The sequence below is a fragment of the Erpetoichthys calabaricus genome, chromosome 6 (genome assembly GCF_900747795.2).
Source record: "Erpetoichthys calabaricus chromosome 6, fErpCal1.3, whole genome shotgun sequence".
NCBI classification, from domain to species: Eukaryota; Metazoa; Chordata; class Cladistia; order Polypteriformes; family Polypteridae; genus Erpetoichthys; species Erpetoichthys calabaricus.
The window spans coordinates 77,469,071-77,487,519 of NC_041399.2; the positions used below are offsets into that span (position 1 = coordinate 77,469,071).

At 41.0% G+C, this 18,449-nt stretch overlaps 1 protein-coding gene across 2 annotated transcripts in view; it reads left to right on the forward strand.

Annotated features, from left to right (window-relative positions):
* The window catches only part of LOC114653416 (lethal(3)malignant brain tumor-like protein 4), a 527,140-nt gene that overhangs the window by 474,151 nt on the left and 34,540 nt on the right, over nt 1-18,449 (forward strand). The window lies entirely within an intron of this gene.

The following is an 18,449-nucleotide window of genomic DNA, read 5'->3' on the forward strand; positions in this document are numbered from 1 at the left end:
AGTATCAAGAGGTCAGCATTTTCTCAATAAAAATGCAAATTAGTCCCTTATTCTGTGCATAAAGCTTCATTCTTTTTCTACATAAATGAAGAACAAATCATACAGCTTTTTGTAGCATGATTAATACAAAATACATTCTTAAGCTTAGCATTTTGTATTCTATTAGCACCATACTTTTATTATTTGGAAAGGGTGAGGCACCTTAATTCTAAATATTATTTCACACTTTGAAATATGATGTACCATGAATATCAGGTTGCGTATGTTATTATTTTTAACTTATCTGGCTGGCTTCTTACATTGCACTATGATTCATCAGAGATATACATCTTGGACTATTTTAAGATTCCTCCATTGCACTGTAACAGTGCAGTTTTGAAGTTAAAATAGTATGCGCCCACCCACACACTTTCTTGCTGACTGTTTACTCACAGATTTGTTTGTGATTCCTGATGCTGCTGAGTAAAATTTGATATCATATTTTAATGACTCTTTTTTTTTCTGACTCACACTATATTGCTTTCTGTTTACTAGGATGTTTAACCATTTCATGCATGTTGTTAGATGTGTGTTATTCTTTTTTTCTCTTTCTGCTCACAACATCAGCAAAATTACTGAAATCAGTGCTTCCATCTGAAATGGGTTTTTGGAGGCCACTCTTTTTTTGTGAGGATGCCATGGTCAACATACTGTATTATTTGCATCTGAGATTTTTTGTGGAAACAGTAGTTAATATTTATTGTCATAAAATATTTCATTTGTGTATGATGGTTTAGATACTGTCTAATGAACACATAGTTTGACCTCTTACATTGTAACACATACACCGTAACTCCATTCAAAATAAAAATATATCTGGAGAAACATTGTGAATACTTGACTTTCGATGATACAGGATTTAGTGGTGTTTGTTTTGCCCTGGATATCATAACATTTAAAATGAGAATGACACTATTGCAGTGTTTATGTTCAATAATGCAGCTCAACAACTGATTGTTGTGTCAACTAAAGAACAGAACCGCCTGGTTATATAAGTACAGCAGCCTAATGAAACATATTATGACACACAAAATGGATTTCAAAAGAAAAGCTATCTCGGAATTTATTTTATGCACACACAAAACTACTATTCTAACAGTGATTTTGCTTGCAGCATCTGGTGTTATTGCCAGTTTTTGTAAATGTGCTTTTTATGCTTAATTTTCTTCTGATGTACCAATTACAGTACCTATAATAATAGAACAGACGTCTATCATTAGCTGAAGGCTATCTAAGCGAGGAATTGCTTTAGTGAAGTCTCTAAATTCTCCAAATGACATACTATTTTCTGTGTCCTGGGGTTTGTATACCTGTATAGTTTTAACAGAACGAGAATATAATAATGTTTTCATTAGTATAGCTATACTGAGAGCTATACTTGAAGGAATATTTTTGTTACAATCCATGCTTTGAACATTTTTTTATAATGTTTTCACGAACATTTATCAAAAGTAGCCAGGTAATAAATAGATTTTTACATTTGATAGTTATGAAGGAGATTTCTGATATAATTACTTGTTATACCCTTATTTATTAATGTAGAGTACCCAACACTTGTTTATTTTATGAATGTGGTAAAACCCTTGTGGCCAAGTGCTAAACCCTAGTCTGGGTGATGCTATCAGAGAACATGTTTCTTCAAGAAAATTATGCTTTACAGAGTGGTAAATTTGACATGGACTGCAATTTTCAGTGGTGTAATTTGACATGGTGTAGTGATGGGATCAACAACTGCATTTCATAAATCTGACCTACCACACAACAAAAAGTCATGTAATGTGACATCGGTTTATGGTGTTAAACAGATGATTAACCAATGCGGTTTCTTGAGGTTTTTTTATTGCAGCATTCGTTTGTGAGTTGACCTTCCTCTTAAACATTTCTTACAAAGATTCCATTAATTTCATCCCTGTGCCGTTTCACAGTTAGTACCTTAGCTGCTTTTAAGTTTTCTGGATCCTTGTTGTTAGCTTTCTACTCTGGGGGAAAATTATGGAGGCTTTTTGACTTTGACTTTATTTGTTGAAGTTTCATATAGAAGAGTCAGTGGGCTTTCACCACATAAATGCATACAGTAGCAGCTGCACTTTTCTAGTGTTTTATGTAATTTACTCATAAGCCAGAAGGTCATTAAGCATCTCTTTTTCGACTTTAAGTGCCTCTGATTGAGAGTCTACAGTGTCAGGGGGTGAATTATTTCATATTATAATGTGCACAATAATCTTCATCTCAGAAGATTAATTAATTTTTGAGCTTGACAGCTCCTCATCATCCGTATCATTATTTGAAATTAATCTAATGAGATACACTCAATTATAAAATGATTATAATTGTTTTGCATATAGCGGGTTAGAGGAGGTCTCATTATTTGCTTTTTCTCTTTTTATTATTTATTACAATAAATAAGGATGCAGGTTTTTCCAGTATGATGTCCAGAGAGGTTTAAAGCTGTACTTGGATTATTTTGTTTGTTTTTTGAAGCAAACTTTAAGGAATCAAAAATATGTGTAAAATGTGTAGGTTACAGTTAATAACCTTTTAAATGATTTAGTTAATGGAAATGGGGCTGGACATTCTGTGGTGAAGTTCATATAGTTTAATTTCAATATATATAGCATGTATGCAACTGTATCTATAATTATATATATATATATATATATATATATATATATATATATATATATATATATATATTGTAAGAGGTAGCCCGGCCACAGACAGACATGACAACGCAGTGTCCACAACACACACATTTACACAACTATTTACAATATTTACACGATTGCACAGTCCTTGGTTCCTTTGGCTGCCTCCACTTCTATCTCGCAAGCTCCGTCCTTCATCCACCCGACTCCTGCTCCTCAAATGGAGTGAGGCGGCCCCTTTTACCTGGCCCCGGATGTGCTCCAGGTGCCTGATGATGGACTTCCGGCAGCACTCCCCAGTGTAGTGGAAGTGCTGCCCTTGCACCCGGAAGCACTCCAGGCATAAACAATCCTTGGTCTGTCAGCACTTCCTGGTGTCCCGGAAGCGCTGTCCCCCAGGGATCAAGGACCGTCCGGGTGCCCAAGGAAAAGAAGTGCAGCTCTCCCGGTGTGTATATATATATATATGTATGTATATATATGTATATATATATACACGTATATATTAGTGCATCCGGAAAGTATTCACAGCGCATCACTTTTTCCACATTTTGTTATGTCACAGCCTTATTCCAAAAAGGATTAAATTCATTTTTTTTCCTCAGAATTCTACACACAACACCCCATAATGACAATGTGAAAAAAGTTTACTTGAGGTTTTTGCAAATTTATTAAAAATAAAAAAATTGTGAAAGCACATGTACATAAGTATTCACAGCCTTTGCCATGAAGCTCAAAATTGAGCTCAGGTGCATCCTGTTTCCCCTGATCATCCTTGAGATGTTTCTGCAGCTTAATTGGAGTCCACCTGTGGTAAAGTCAGTTGGTTGGACATGATTTGGAAAGGCACACACCTGTCTATATAAGGTCCCACAGTTGACAGTTCATGTCAGAGCACAAACCAAGCATGAAGTCAAAGGAATTGTCTGTAGACCTCCGAGACAGGATTGTGTTGAGGCACAAATCTGGGGAAGGTTACAGAAAAATTTCTGCTGCTTTGAAGGTCCCAATGAGCACAGTGGCCTCCACAGTGGAAGAAGTTCGAAACCACCAGGACTCTTCCTAGAGCTGGCCGGCCATCTAAACTGAGCGATCAGGGGAGAAGGGCCTTAGTCAGGGAGGTGACCAAGAACCCGATGGTCACTCTGTCAGAGCTCCAGAGGTCCTCTGTGGAGAGAGGAGAACCTTCCAGAAGGACAACCATCTCTGCAGCAATCCACCAATCAGGCCTGTATGGTAGAGTGGCCAGACGGAAGCCACTCCTTAGTAAAAGGCACATGGCAGCTCTCCTGGAGTTTGCCAAAAAGCACCTGAAGGACTCGCAGACCATGAGAAAGAAAATTATCTGGTCTGATGAGACAAAGATTGAACTCTTTGGTGTGAATGCCGGGCGTCACGTTTGGAGGAAACCAGGCACCACTCATCACCAGGCCAATACCATCCCTACAGTGAAGCATGGTGGTGGCAGCATCATGCTGTGGGAATGTTTTTCAGCGACAGGGACTGGGAGACTAGTCAGGATAAAGGGAAAGATGACTGCAGCAATGTACAGAGACATCCTGGATGAAAACCTGCTCCAGAGCGCTCTTGACCTCAGACTGGGGCAATGGTTCATCTTTCAGCAGGACAACAACCCTAAGCACACAGCCAAGATATCAAAGGAGTGACTTCAGGACAACTCTGTGAATGTCCTTGAGTGGCCCAGCCAGAGCCCAGACTTGAATCTGACTGAACATCTCTGGAGAGATCTTAAAACGGCTGTGCAATGACGTTTCCCATCCAACCTTATGGAGCTTGAGAGGTGCTGCAAAGAGCAATAGGCGAAACTGGCCAAGGATAGGTGTGCCAAGCTTGTGGCATCATATTCAAAAAGACTTGAGGCTGTAATTGCTGCCAAAGGTGCATTGACAAAGTATTGAGCAAAGGCTGTGAATACTTATGTACATGTGATTTCTCAGTTTTTTTATTTTTAATAAATTTGCGAAAACCTCAAGTAAACTTTTTTCACATTGTCATTATGGGGTGTTGTGTGTAGAATTCTGAGGAAAAAAATGAATTTCATCCATTTTGGAATAAGGCTGTAACATAACAAAATGTGGAAAAAGTGATGCGCTGTGAATACTTTCCGGATGCACTGTATATATTCATGGCATTCATAGTCTGAATCACAGTTTGATTGTATGGGTGGTTACCTATCAGGTAACGCTTGTGGTTGGTCAGCAAGTCGGCTAACATCCGCCATGGTTCCCTCTTTCAGTTGCGAGAAGCAGATCATAGAATGATTGAAATAGTTTACTGTCAAATAAAGCAAAGAGTACGCGACACGTAACCACCCATACCATCAGATTGTGATTCAGACTACGAATGCCATGAATGTAATTACCCCGATCTACATGCTGTCAAATGAACGAACCACATGCCGTGGCGCAACGTTAGAGGCTTTGCCTCTAGCGCTGACGTCTGAGGTTCGATTCCCTGAGAGGGGGGTGCAGTGAGTGTGTACGCCTGATGAGCCCAGAATTAGGGCGAAACACGTGTCGCGTACTAATTGAAAGACATACCACTGTTATCTATTTTGTTGAAAGTAGAGTAAATTATTATGCAGGCTTTATCATATGACTGTGTATATATGTATGTATGTGTGTGTATATATATATATATATATATATATATATATATATATATATATATATATATATATATAATGCTAAGGGTTGTCTGTCAGGTATTCAAAATCATGTGTACCCAGACCCTTGCAGCTTTATCTTGGTCTCAGTTGACAGCTTATGTCGTGACACATGCAACATGACTCATGAATCATGAATTGGACATCTGACCCATGGTAGCCTGGAAATTTACCTGCAACACCTTCTCACAGTCAGCAGTGATGCAGCAGCATGTCTTGACTATCATATATGAGTGACTTAGCTGACACCAAAACGATGGCCAGGGGCCTCATGTATAAACGGTGCGTACACACAAAAATGTTGCATAAGAACGTTTCCACGTTCAAATCACGATGTATAAAACCTAAATTTGGCGTAAAGCCACGCACATTTCCACGGTAGCTCATACCCTGTCGTACGCAAGTTCTCTGCTCAGTTTTGCAGACTGGCGGCACCCAGCGTCAAAGCAGTGCTACTGTTCCTGTGTGGTTATCCTTTCTTTTTCAGATCCACATTCCTGACGCGGCTTTATAAATACACTGAAATTAACCTCATATTGTTTATTAGTTTAATGCATCTGATTGTAATTAACCTGTAACAATACAATGGTCCACAGAATGGTCAAACTATTCCAAATACCATAACCGCTTTAGCGTTGTTACTGTCACTGCACCTTCTTCTTCTTCTTCCAGCTGCTCCCGTTAGGGGTTGCCACATCGGATCATCTTTTTCCATATTACTCTCACTGCACCACTCGGAGTATTTATATCATTGTATCTGAGTGTGAATCACAGCTGTACAGCTGCTGATCGGAAAGAGAATTATCGGTATACATCGTCAAGCACATGCTGCCTCAGACATTTCTCTATTTGAACAGCTCTCATCCGACAAACGCTTCAGAGTCTTTCCTGTACTGACCTCGCGGTTCACAAACAGTTTCATCTCAAGAACTATAAACACACTCAATCAGTCCATCAAGTGCTCCTTGTAGAACTGTTTGTACTTATTAGTACAATTACCTCACTGTAAACTTGCGATACAGTTATAATATTGCACAACCTGAGCCACTTTATAAAGTGCGTATTTACCAAAGGTGGGTAGTAACGAGTTACATTTACTCCGTTACATTTATTTGAGTAACTTTTTAAAAAAAATTGTACTTCTAAGAGTAGTTTTACTGCACCATACTTTTTACTTTTACTTGAGTACATTTGTGAAGAAGAAACGCTACTCTTACTCCGCTACATTGGACAACACTTGACTCGTTACTTTTTATACATTACACTGTATTTTTGCCAGAGTGAAGTCGCCAGTGGATCTACTGCATGATTGTTTCACCAATCAGACGTAGCAACAATAATCACATGACTACGTTTCACCAATCAGACTTAGCAACAATCACAACATGACTCCATTTCACCAATCAGACGTAGCCATGCAGTCAGATGACCACACACAGACTTCCTGCGTCTGCAGCCCGCGAGAGACTTTTTTGTTATGCGGGGCTCCTGTTCACTGCTAAATGGTCACAGCTTTACTACAAGAACCTTGAGAAGCTTAACCATCACTTCACTGAGTGAAGAGCAAGCACATTTTAACCAAACATGCACAGACAGTCATGGTAAAGTGAGACTTCTTGTCTAGAACAAGCTGCCTTGTTCTAATGTTATTTTCTGTCAGCTGTGCTATTTGGAGGGCAAGTGTGTGATGATACCGGTCCCCTACAGACTCCTTTTTCCCCACATGGGAGTCTGTTGAACCAACACCATCAATAGTTATGACCGAGATGAGCTGACATATGAGGATAATTCACTGATGAGGCCAGAGGATGGTGGAAAAAGTGCTCAAGTGCTTTTATTAAAAACCAGTCAAAACAAAAGTAAAATCAACAAGTGTCAATGGTGCAGTGTTCTAAAAAACAGTACATATGTAAATCCATATAAATCATTGTGAAAAGTGGGGATAAAAAAATCAATGAATAAATTCGTTAAAATGCAGACTAACTCCTCCTGATCTCAGCCCACCTCCTTCTCATTCTATTGGCTCACCCATTGCTTGTGTAGCCTGCAGAGACTCAACAGCCACAAGCTCCTTTCGGCCAACCTCCGTCTTGGCTTTTTTCTCCATTTCTTTGATTCCCCCTTCTTTTTTTTTTTTTTTCTGCTGACCCGTATATATACACTCCCGTTTCCGAGGGCTTTAATCACACACCGTAGGAAGCCAATGAAGCAATTGAGAACGATTGCGCCCACACGTGCAGGTGTGACTTGCTCCAACTACCTCATTAACTCCCCATGGTTGTGCAATTGCGCCCACGGAAAGTGACACAGCTTTATGGATTTGAAACTGGCAGAACCGCAAAACCACAAAGTGAATATACAGTATTATACTGTCAGTGTACAGTATATCTTGTCACTGTAAGTAGTTTGCACTGTTCAAACATACATGTTACCTATTGTAGGTATTGGCTTCAAAAGCTGTGTTGTGGAAAACTGAAATTTGGAACTTTGTGTTATTTGTGCATCATTATTTTGTAAAGATGTTATTTATTTTTACTCACTTTTTTATTTTATTATTTGGAAATAGCAGAATTTGCACATTATTTTATATTTTTGTCTGTCTTATTACAACATTTCTAAAAAATAAATCATTTATTATGTTCAAACAGTTACTCAGTGCTTGAGTAGCCTTTTCTCCAAATACTTTTTTACTCTTACTTGAGTATTTTTTTGGATGACTACTTTTTACTTCTACTTGAATAATATTATTTTGAAGTAACGCCACTCTTACTTGAGTACAATTTTTGGCTACTCTACCCACCTCTGGTATTTACATATGATGACGATATCAGTTTTAAGATGAAATGCAGCAAAATATGTTTATTATACAGATAAAACTGTAACTTTAACTACACAGTGCCGCAGCGCTAGTGAGGAGCTGCAGCTTCATTCACGGATTGTTCCTGCCTCGCGCTGTATTCTTGCTGTGGCTGGAGCGACACTGGAAGGATAGATGGATAGAATAATTAAACACGTACTCTGAAGATATTTCAATGTTCCTTAAAAGTTTTGAAGAATCAGCGTTCTGAGCTTACAGATGGCTTATGGTCTATTACAGAGCTGATTGTGTGGCGATTGGGTATTTGGAGAAAGAAAAGTAAGGACAGAAATTGAGGGTTAGTACGTTTGAAAGAGACAGTACTTCTGCAATAAAGTATTTCATCGAAGGTCGGGCATGGCGCAGCAAGCTTCTTGCGTGAGACAGGAGCAATCATTGCGCCACCGTGTTCCTATGTTTAATAACATTCTTTAACTCCTATCATCATGAAAATGATATCACGTATACTTCTCAGTATTTTAATTATTCAGAGAGCTGTAATATTACGAATGTAATGGATTCTGTGTCCTGTCGGAGGAAGAGAAAGCCCGGAAGCACCTAGTGATTCACCCACACAGAAGATCAAATACAAAACAAAGCATTTAACGTGTTACTTTAGTTACAGTGGGATTTCAGAAACTAGTAAACGATTTTAAGATGAAGTTTATGATGTTCTACTTTAATGACAAAATAAACTACGTGATTAAAGTGGAAATCTCGAGATTAAAGTTGATATTTTGTGTTTTTTTCACACTATGTGCCTTTTTTTTTTCTCTGTACCCTAATAAGCTTTCATATAACACTCAGACAGTGGGCTACAACTCACCTTTTCACAGCGACTTTGATATCTGACAACTTCTTTTTTTATTTCGGGCACATTGGGACTTTGTGAAGTTGAGCTTTTGAGTTTCTCCGACACTCTATGTCACTCAATCAACTTCTTTTTGTTGTTTGTACCACTGCTTAAATCCATCCATCCATTTTCTAACCCGCTGAATCCGAACACAGGGTCACGGGGGTCTGCTGGAGCCAATCCCAGCCAACACAGGGCACAAGGCAGGGAACCAATCCCGGGCAGGGTGCCAACCCACCGCAGGACACACACAAACACACCCACACACCAAGCACACACTAGGGCCAATTTAGAATCACCAATCCACCTAACCTGCATGTCTTTGGACTGTGGGAGGAAACCGGAGCGCCCGGAGGAAACCCACGCAGACACGGGGAGAACATGCAAACTCCACGCAGGGAGGGCCCGGGAAGCGAACCCAGGTCCCCAGATCACCCAACTGCGAGGCAGCAGCACTACCCACTGCGCCACCGTGCCGCCACTGTTTAAATCAACAAATAGTATTTTTTTCTTTGCCTCCACTTGGTATTCGCTGAAATTCTTCCATTTTCCCCTCTTGCTTTTGCCATTGCCTGTTCACAGAGTGCTGAGCTTAAGAGCTGTTTATATTGATTTGCATATTCAAAGAGGCGTAATTCTGGGAGGAGTTGGGGGCGGGACAGCAGGCGCGTGCATGTGCGTTAATTTTCACGCTGACCGGGATTTATGTAGCGGAAGAACGTGGAAGCTGCCGTTCACACAGATTTATGCATCTGGATTTTTTTGTGTGTAAGCACATTTCCGCTTTTGTGCTTACGTCGTGTTATAGTGCAAATTCTACACACGCCATTATGCATGAGGCCCCAGGTGATCACACTACATGTCTAGCAAGAAAACAGAATGGGGCCACATGAGTAACTGACAAGAACCAGGACAAATTCTTTGAAGAGCGTGGGCCACACTCAACTCTGCAAGGGTCACACTGTCATGACTACAAGATTAATTACACTTGTGACCACCAGTGACAGTCAGGCACATTACACACCTTAACTATAGGACACAGAATGCAGGTGCAACAACAATGACAGCTTCCAGTGCAAACAGTCCCAAAATGAGGCCTTACACATTGTTTTTTCTAATTTATGTCCACTGCAGCATTTATTGGTTAATTCTGGTAACTGTAAACAGAGTCTGTAAATTCCTTTAACAATAACCATTTAATTTTATGAGAGACTGTACATAACTCGCTTATCTCCCATTTGCATTGCATTTGTGGAAGTTTGTTAAAAATTTTGAATGTTTCACCAGTATTCACAATTGTATATGACAGTGCATCTCATCGAGTATACTCAGAAGAGGGACTTCAACTGTTTCTTGCAGCTGTGAAAAATGTTTATCTAAGCTAAGATCTTTCCAGATTTCTGGGCATCATGCCAAGGGCTAAGTATTAACAGATAAGACATTGCAAGGAACTTATCATAAAAATAATATTCCTTGTTTAGACATTTTAAGATATGTCCTATTTTTGACTGGAACAAATTACATATTTAAAATACTTTATTGTTTGAATGATTATGAACTGTGAATGATGTCATTAAACATCCTGTCAGTAGTTTATAGTTTGGGAGTGCTTAATCTGCATATTCTTTGTTCTGATGGATGAAAGTCACTGTTGAGCTACCACATTGCTGTGCTTCTGCTCTCCAGATCACAACATGCATCAGTAAAGTGCTTTCTTACTTAAACCGCCAACCAGAGAGTGAAGCCTTTTTCTTTCACATATTTCTTTTTTTTAGCATAATGCATTGTCACTTACACTGAAGAACACAGAGGGAAGCAGGTACTCAAAACAACAACAAGAAAAAGAAAAACAATAAAAGCAACATTCCTCTCTGGACAAAACAAAACAATGGGTTAGCCCTGGTAGGGTGGCTGACCTTTTTGCGTACTTCATATTCTTCCTTGTGGCCTCTCTTCCTCCAACCGGGTAAACCCATGTCAACACCAATCCGACCAACTCCAAGCTCATCTGTCTTGTGGTTAGAAGGAGTCTTTTATACCCCAACCAGGAATACCTTCCCAGCAGGCCCACAGATTATTTTTAGGGTTAGGGAACTCCTGGAGCCATGTGACTGGAACCTCCCCCAGCAATCCCTATTGCACTTGTAATTCTGGTCACAAATTCCCTTTTAAGGAGCAACGACTGATCCCAAGTCAGAAGTCCATCACGCAAGGTAGCAAGAAACCGTGTGTAAAAAATAGGCCTCCTGTACCACCAATCTGCTCTGTTGCTCCTAGTATTTCCTCCTCATTTTTTCTTACTTATAATTGTGTCTGAGAAGTCATTAACTCCTGGACTTGTAATAATGCATTGGGGCACTGTGTCCCTGCCGGTGGTTCGATAATCCCACCAGAGCATTGTAATAAGGACACAGAAACTCATAAAGGTTTGGGGTTTCCATCCCCGTATACTGTACAGATTTGCAAACAAAAAATACGGCCAGTGATATGACTTCATCTCATTACAACAGACCTTTTGCATGTGATGGAGGGACCATTTATGAGGTGGGACCGGAAACTGATGAAAGTAATGCTGGGAAGGAACCGAGGTGCTGTATGGGAGCCATGATGTCATCAAGAAGGGACCAGAGGAAGGGATGGAATGTGGAAGTTGTAGTGCGTGGTTTAGGGAATCTGGGCAAAGTTACAGCGGCGTTTTTTCTGTCTTTCTGTGGGAATAAAAGAAGGTAAGGTTAGTACCCTGCCTTGGTCCCCTGGCACGATATGTTACGTTGCTCGTCGGGTCTTTACGTGGCTCCCTATGTGCGCGTGCGTGACACCACCCCCCCCCCCCCCCCAGCCCAGACCCATCGGGTCAGGTGGCCCAAACCGAGAGGTCGTGAACCTGGGAGAGAGCATCAGCGTTGGCTTGCAGGTTACCCCGGCGATAAGTGACAGCAAACTTGTACGGCTGAAGGTCTAAAAACCACCTGGTAACTCGGGGATTCGACTCCTTGTGCACAGCCATCCACTGGAGGGTGACATGGTCTGTCACCAGAGTAAACTCCTGACCAAACAGGTAGTACCTCAGGTGTGTTACCGCCCACTTGATGGCTAAGGCTTCCTGCTCCACCGCAGCATGTCTTGTGTCCCGATCCAGCAGTTTCCGGCTCAGGTAACTCACGGGGTGCTTGACATCGTCGATACTTTGGCTCAGCACGGCACCTAGACCTGTGTTCGAAGCATCGGCCTGGAGGATAAAAGGGACAGAAAAATCAGGGGTACTCAATACCGGTGCCGTGGTTAGGGCCGTCTTTAGGTCACTGAATGCCTGTTTCATTAAATCATCCCATACCACAAATAAAGGGGTCCTTTTCTTCATCAGATTTGTCAAGAGTGCGACCCTCTCGGAGAAACGAGGTACAAACCGGCCGTAGTAACTCGCTAACCCCAGGAAAGCTTACACCTGTTTCTTGGTTGTCGGACGGGGCCATTCCAGGATGTCTTTAATTTTTGAACATTCTGGTTTCACCAGTCCTTCCCCCTCCAGGTAGCCCAAATACTTGGCCTCGTTAAATCTGAAGAAACACACGGATTAATGCGGAGGCCCGCCTTCGCTAGCGTTAAGAGGACGGCGTAAACCTGCAATATATGTTCCTCCCAGGTGTGTCATCAAGGTTTGCGGCACAATAGGACTGGTGGGCCTTTAGCACTCTGTCTACCAGACGCTGGAAGGTCGCAGGGGCTCCGTGCAGCCCAAATGGGAGGATCTTATATTGCCAATGCTCACTAGGCGTGCTGAAGGCTGTTTTCTCTTTAGCGGATGCCATTAAGGGAATCTGCCAGTATCCCTTAGTCATGTCAAGAGTAGTCAGGTAACGAGCCATACCCAAGAGCTCAATGAGTTCGTCCACCCAGGCCATGGGGTAAGCATCAAATTTGGACACCTGATTAAGACACCTAAAGTCATTACAGAATCTCCAAGAACTGTTGGGCTTAGAAACAAGGACGATGGGACTGAACCATGGGCTGTGACTCTCCTCTATGATGTCCATATCCAGCATTCGTTGGACTTCCAGCTCCACCTCTGCACGTTTTGCTTTCAGGAGGCGATAGGGCCGTTCCCTTACTACCACCCCCGGGTCCATCACAATGTCGTGCTCAATCCGCGAAGTGCGTCCTGGCGTCTCACTGACTACTTCTGTGATGGACAAGATCACACTTTCTAGCTCCTGCCTCTGGTTAAGGACTGATTTTTCTGAGAAAAGGGAGAGGGTGGCCTCTGTGCGAGGGCAGTCCTCCCAGTCCCTCCAAGGCTTAAGCACGTTGACATGATACATCCTCTCGATCGGTCGACGATTTGGTTGCTTCACCAAATAGTTGACGAGCCCTTTCCACTCTTTTACCTTGTATGGACCCTGCCAATGGGCTAACAATTTGGAGTGGGAAATAGGCACGAGCACCATCACACGATCCTCCCGGAGGGAGGTGTTTCGATTATCATTCCGCGCCTGTGCTGCTTAAGCTCTCAACATGTGTTCCTTTAAAAGGGGTTGAATCTTCTCTAACCTATCGCGCAGTTGCATGATATGTTCCAAAATATTGGTGGAGCCTCCCCTTCCCATCCTTCTTTTAGAATGTCCAAAATACCCCAGGGTTGGTGGCCATATAAAAGTTCAAACGGAGAAAAACCCATGGAGGCTTGTGGCACCTCCCGATATGGAGGTGGACATGGGGTAAAAGTTGGTCCCAGTTCTTACCATCCGCGTTGACTACCTAGCGGAGCATCTGTTTAAGGGTTTGGTTAAAACATTCCACTAACCCATCCGTCTGAGGATGATAAACAGACGTTTTCAGATGCTTAATACAGAGTAATTTGGCAACTTCCCTTAACGTATCTGAAGTAAAGGGCGTACCTTGGTCCGTGAGGACTTCTTTAGGTATTCCCACTCGGGAGAAAAGGGCTACCAGTTCCCGTGCGATATTGTTTGTAGTAGCGGAGTGCAACGGAACCGCCTCTGGGTATCGAGTTGCGTAGTCTACCAAGACTAAAATGTATTTATGGCCACACGTCGAAGGCTCCAGGGGCCCTACAAGATTGATTCCGATCCTTTCGAAGGGGACATCAATAAGGGGAATCGGAATGAGAGGAGCACGGTCCCTCCTAGGTATCTGATGTAACTGACAGTCCGGACATGACTGACAGAAACAACGGACCTCCTCGTTAATTCCTGGCCAATAGAACAGGAGTTTTATTCTCTCCAGTGTTTTCTCGGCACAGAGGAGGTGGGCATGAGCCAGTTCACAGACCTCCCACCGGTAGGTCCGTGGCACTAGCAACAACTTCCGTACCTCGCCTTCATTGTCCACGACTCGATAAAACAGATCGTTTTCCAGTACGAAGTAGGGTCCCGGTGGTAAGGGAATGTCCGACGTATTGCCGTCAACAGAAACAAAGGGTTGAATTTCCAGAGCCTCCACTCGCTCGCCTGCTGGTCCGACATGACACCATAGCAGCTTAAGATCTCGTCACTCAGGAGGTCATAATCCGCGGCTTCCTTGACAGGGAGGTCATGAAAGGCCCTCTGCGCAATACCCTTCAAGTACGGCACCAGTATGGCCTCCCATGGCCAGCGATTCCGAGAGGCTGTCCTCTCGAAAGTTGATAAATATGACTCAATGTCATCCGCCTCCGAAAGCGGCACGATCGGAGGAGGTGGAGGCTGTGCGGGCTCCGGTCTAGCCGCTTCAGCCGCCGCAAGCCATGTCTTGGTCTCCGCCAGCTCCCGCTTCGTGGCTGCCTGCTCCAACTGCAACACTGTTTTTCTGTGGGAATAAAAGAAAGAAAAATTAGTACCCCGCCTTGGTCCCCTGGCATGATATGTTACGTTGCTCGTCAGGTCTTTATGCGGCTCCATTTGCGCGCGTTCGTGACAGCATTTAACAGTGTAACTCCTGCCTCACTTAATTTGTACTGCAATTAGTGCTGGGTGGCATACCGGTTCATACCAAAAACTGTTTTTTATTTTTGTTATGATATGGATTTTTCTTATACCGGAACACCGGTTTAAATAGCCTAAACAACGTTCGGAACGTGGCGCAGCGGGAAACTGTTTAAGAGGGGACCTTTTTCACTGCTACACCGCTAAACAGGCATGCAACGGAGTACATGCGTTAGTGGAGGTATTGAGCGGTGAAAATGGACAGGGAACATTCCTAAATGGAAGCTGTAGCAGACGATAAAGTTGAACATGATGACACAGAAGACCTTTTGACGACAAAAGGTGCCATGTCTGTTATCTGAAGGTACTTTGGTTTTAAAAGTTCGGATGTGGACTATTATGTTCAAATGTGTGAATACTGTTTCTATACTACTGGATAATACTGCAAGCCAAGTTGTACTTGTTTTATTTTTCTTTTCAATACTGTGTAATGTACCTGGTTACTGTGTAATAGTGTGACGATGCCGGTCCCCTACAGACTCCTACTTCCCACATGGGAGTCTGTTGAACCAACACCGTCGATAGTTATGACCGAGATGAGCTGAGAAATCTCATTGACGCCAGGGGATTGTGGAAAGTGCTCAAGTGCTTTTGTTAAAAACAGTCAAAAGTAAACCAAAAGTGTCTATTGTGTAGTGTTCAGAAAAATACAGTACCTAAATAAATAGCAAATCCATAAAACCAGTGAAACGTGGAGATAAAATCCATAATAAATAAATCCGTTAAAATAGAGGTTAAAATGCAGTCTCTCTCCTCGCCCGATCACAGCACACCACCTTCTGTCTCCACGGCTCACCCTTCACTGGCGTTGCTGGCGGAGCTTTTGCAGCACGAACTGCTTTCTGCCAACCCCTGTCTTGGTTGCCGCCATACTGTGCAGCCAGACCGTCCGTAGTTAGAAGAAAGGTCCATATTAATGCAATTTGCCTTAATGACGGTTCGGTTGGTAAAGATGTCATCACCAAGTTGCACTAGTTTTATTTTATTTTATTTTGGTGAATACCATGTAATGTACCTGGGCTTGAAGTTTTGAAGTAATAGTATTAGTAATGGAAGTTGCACTATTATTTATTTTATTATTATTTATTAGTTTAAATATTATGCAGTTTAATGATGGTAAAGTTGTTTAAAAAGTCACTTTAACGTGTCAGTGAACAGAGATTGTTAACATTAACAGAAAGTCTAGTTGGTTTTCAAAAAATATTTACTCTTTATTCATTTTCTAAGACATGTTCAGTGCAATACAACGTTTGACAAGCACCTCTGGATATTTTACTAGGTCTAAATGCCTCTTTGGATGGTTGACAATATGTTGTCAAATTTTTAGTTTAAGTTGTTTTTAAAATTTGTTCAATAAAAAGGTTCAATATTTTGACTGCAACTGTCATGCAATGTGATTCCTTCTCTTCATTAGTGCCCCCCCTCCTTGAAAACTATCACTTTATGGGGCCATGCAAACCTGTATTAATACTTGTGTGCACATTAAAATGATTTTTTGTACAATGTACAATTTTCATGACAGTGGAATAGGTTATTCTTAGTTATTACTTAGAAGTAATTGCAGTGGAAAATGTGGTTAACTCATGCATGGGAAAAAAATACTGTCAAATACCATGAAACCGGTACAATTTTGAAAAATACCGTGATAATAGAATTTTGGTCATACCACCCAGCACTAACTGCACTTTTAATTGCTTACAGCACTCCTTTACATGGCGTGAAATATTTTGTTATGTTTCTTACATTGATCTATTCCTTTATAACCCAAACTTCTACACATTGATGGGTTGATTCAATTACAGTTTGAAACAAAAAGAACATGCTGTAAATTGTTATAGTAAGTATTCAATCCAAAGTGTTGGAGGAACATGCGGCAGGCGGTGTGGTGAAGTGGTTGAGGCTTTGGACTTCAAACCCTGAGGTTGTGTGTTCAGCTCCCACCATTGACACTGTGTGACCCTGAGCAAGTCACTTTGCCTGCCTGTGCTCCAACTGGAAAAATAAATGAAGTGTAACCAATTGTATTTAAAATGTAAGTTACTTTGGATAAAAGTGTTGGCAAAATAAATAAGTAAATATAAATGGAGACATATTATTCAGGGATTTCTAAAATAGCTTTTTTTTATTAAAGGTTTATTCTGAACATGATCATTCTACTTTTATAGCATTTCCTCATTGGGTAAAAGCTTTGATTACTTACACAGAATTACAAATATGTTTCACAAAGTACAGTGAAGCTCTTTCTTATTAAAGTGTCCAACCAACTTGCAACACAAAAGTATGTACTTACATGCATAACAATATAACATTACCATGCAGAAATCAGAACTGTGTTTCATTTGGTTATAAGAGAAACAAGGTCAAACAAATAGCAGTTTTCCTGTAATTTAGCCTGCCATGACAGGAAAACAGGAAAACAAAAAATCCAGTTAACAATATTTCTGAAGAAAATAAATCCCTGGGATGTGCACCATTCTTCATAACATTTCAACACTGAGACCTCCTTCAGGTTTACAAATATTACAGAATGAAAATGGTTTATTAATTTGCACTGCAGAAAAAAATTGGAGGATTTAGTGCGGGGATATTCAAATCTTCTATTAGTGTCCCATATTTAATTCAAAGTACAGTAAAAAGGGTGATCACCATTTTTGTACCTCTAGTTTTTAAATGTATAGTTTGTGTTTGAGTCACTGTTAGAGTTAATCTTTTTAACATATTTTCAGGGATATAAATCTTGATACATTGTACACATTAGTTGGAACTGATTTGTTGTTCTGTTGTAGTCAAATTGACCCTTCTTTCTAAACACAAAAGGACCCTATTTTCTTAATTACTATAAACTTTAAGGCAATATAATGTCCCTCATTCTAACCTTTAACAGGCAGTTTTAGTTTTTTTTTTAATAACTAACTAATTATAAATACCAGTTTAAGCCATGTAATATTAGCATAGGTAAAAAAGCAAGTAAAATGAATTGTTTGAATGTATTTATTCATTTATTCCTTATCCATACACCTTTAATTGAATTCAGGGTTACAGTTGCCTAAGTCCATCCCCAACCTGAATAGGGTGCTAGGCCATTAATGGGTACACTTATTCTGGGAGAGTTTATGGTTCAATTAATGCTAAGTTGCATGTGGTTGGGATGTGAAAGGAACAGAGTGAACATGCAAGTAAGAATTTCAGTATATTCTGTACATATGACACTAGAAGAACACCTCCACATGTAATAACCATGCCCTGAGTTCAAACTCAGTGTTCTGGAGCAGTCACATGTACAAGCACACAACCACTGAGCCATTGTGCTGGCCTCATGTTGTTCTTGATTTTCTTAAAGCATTTAAATTACCTTGTGCTTTCATTTTTTTTTCTACTTTTTACAAAT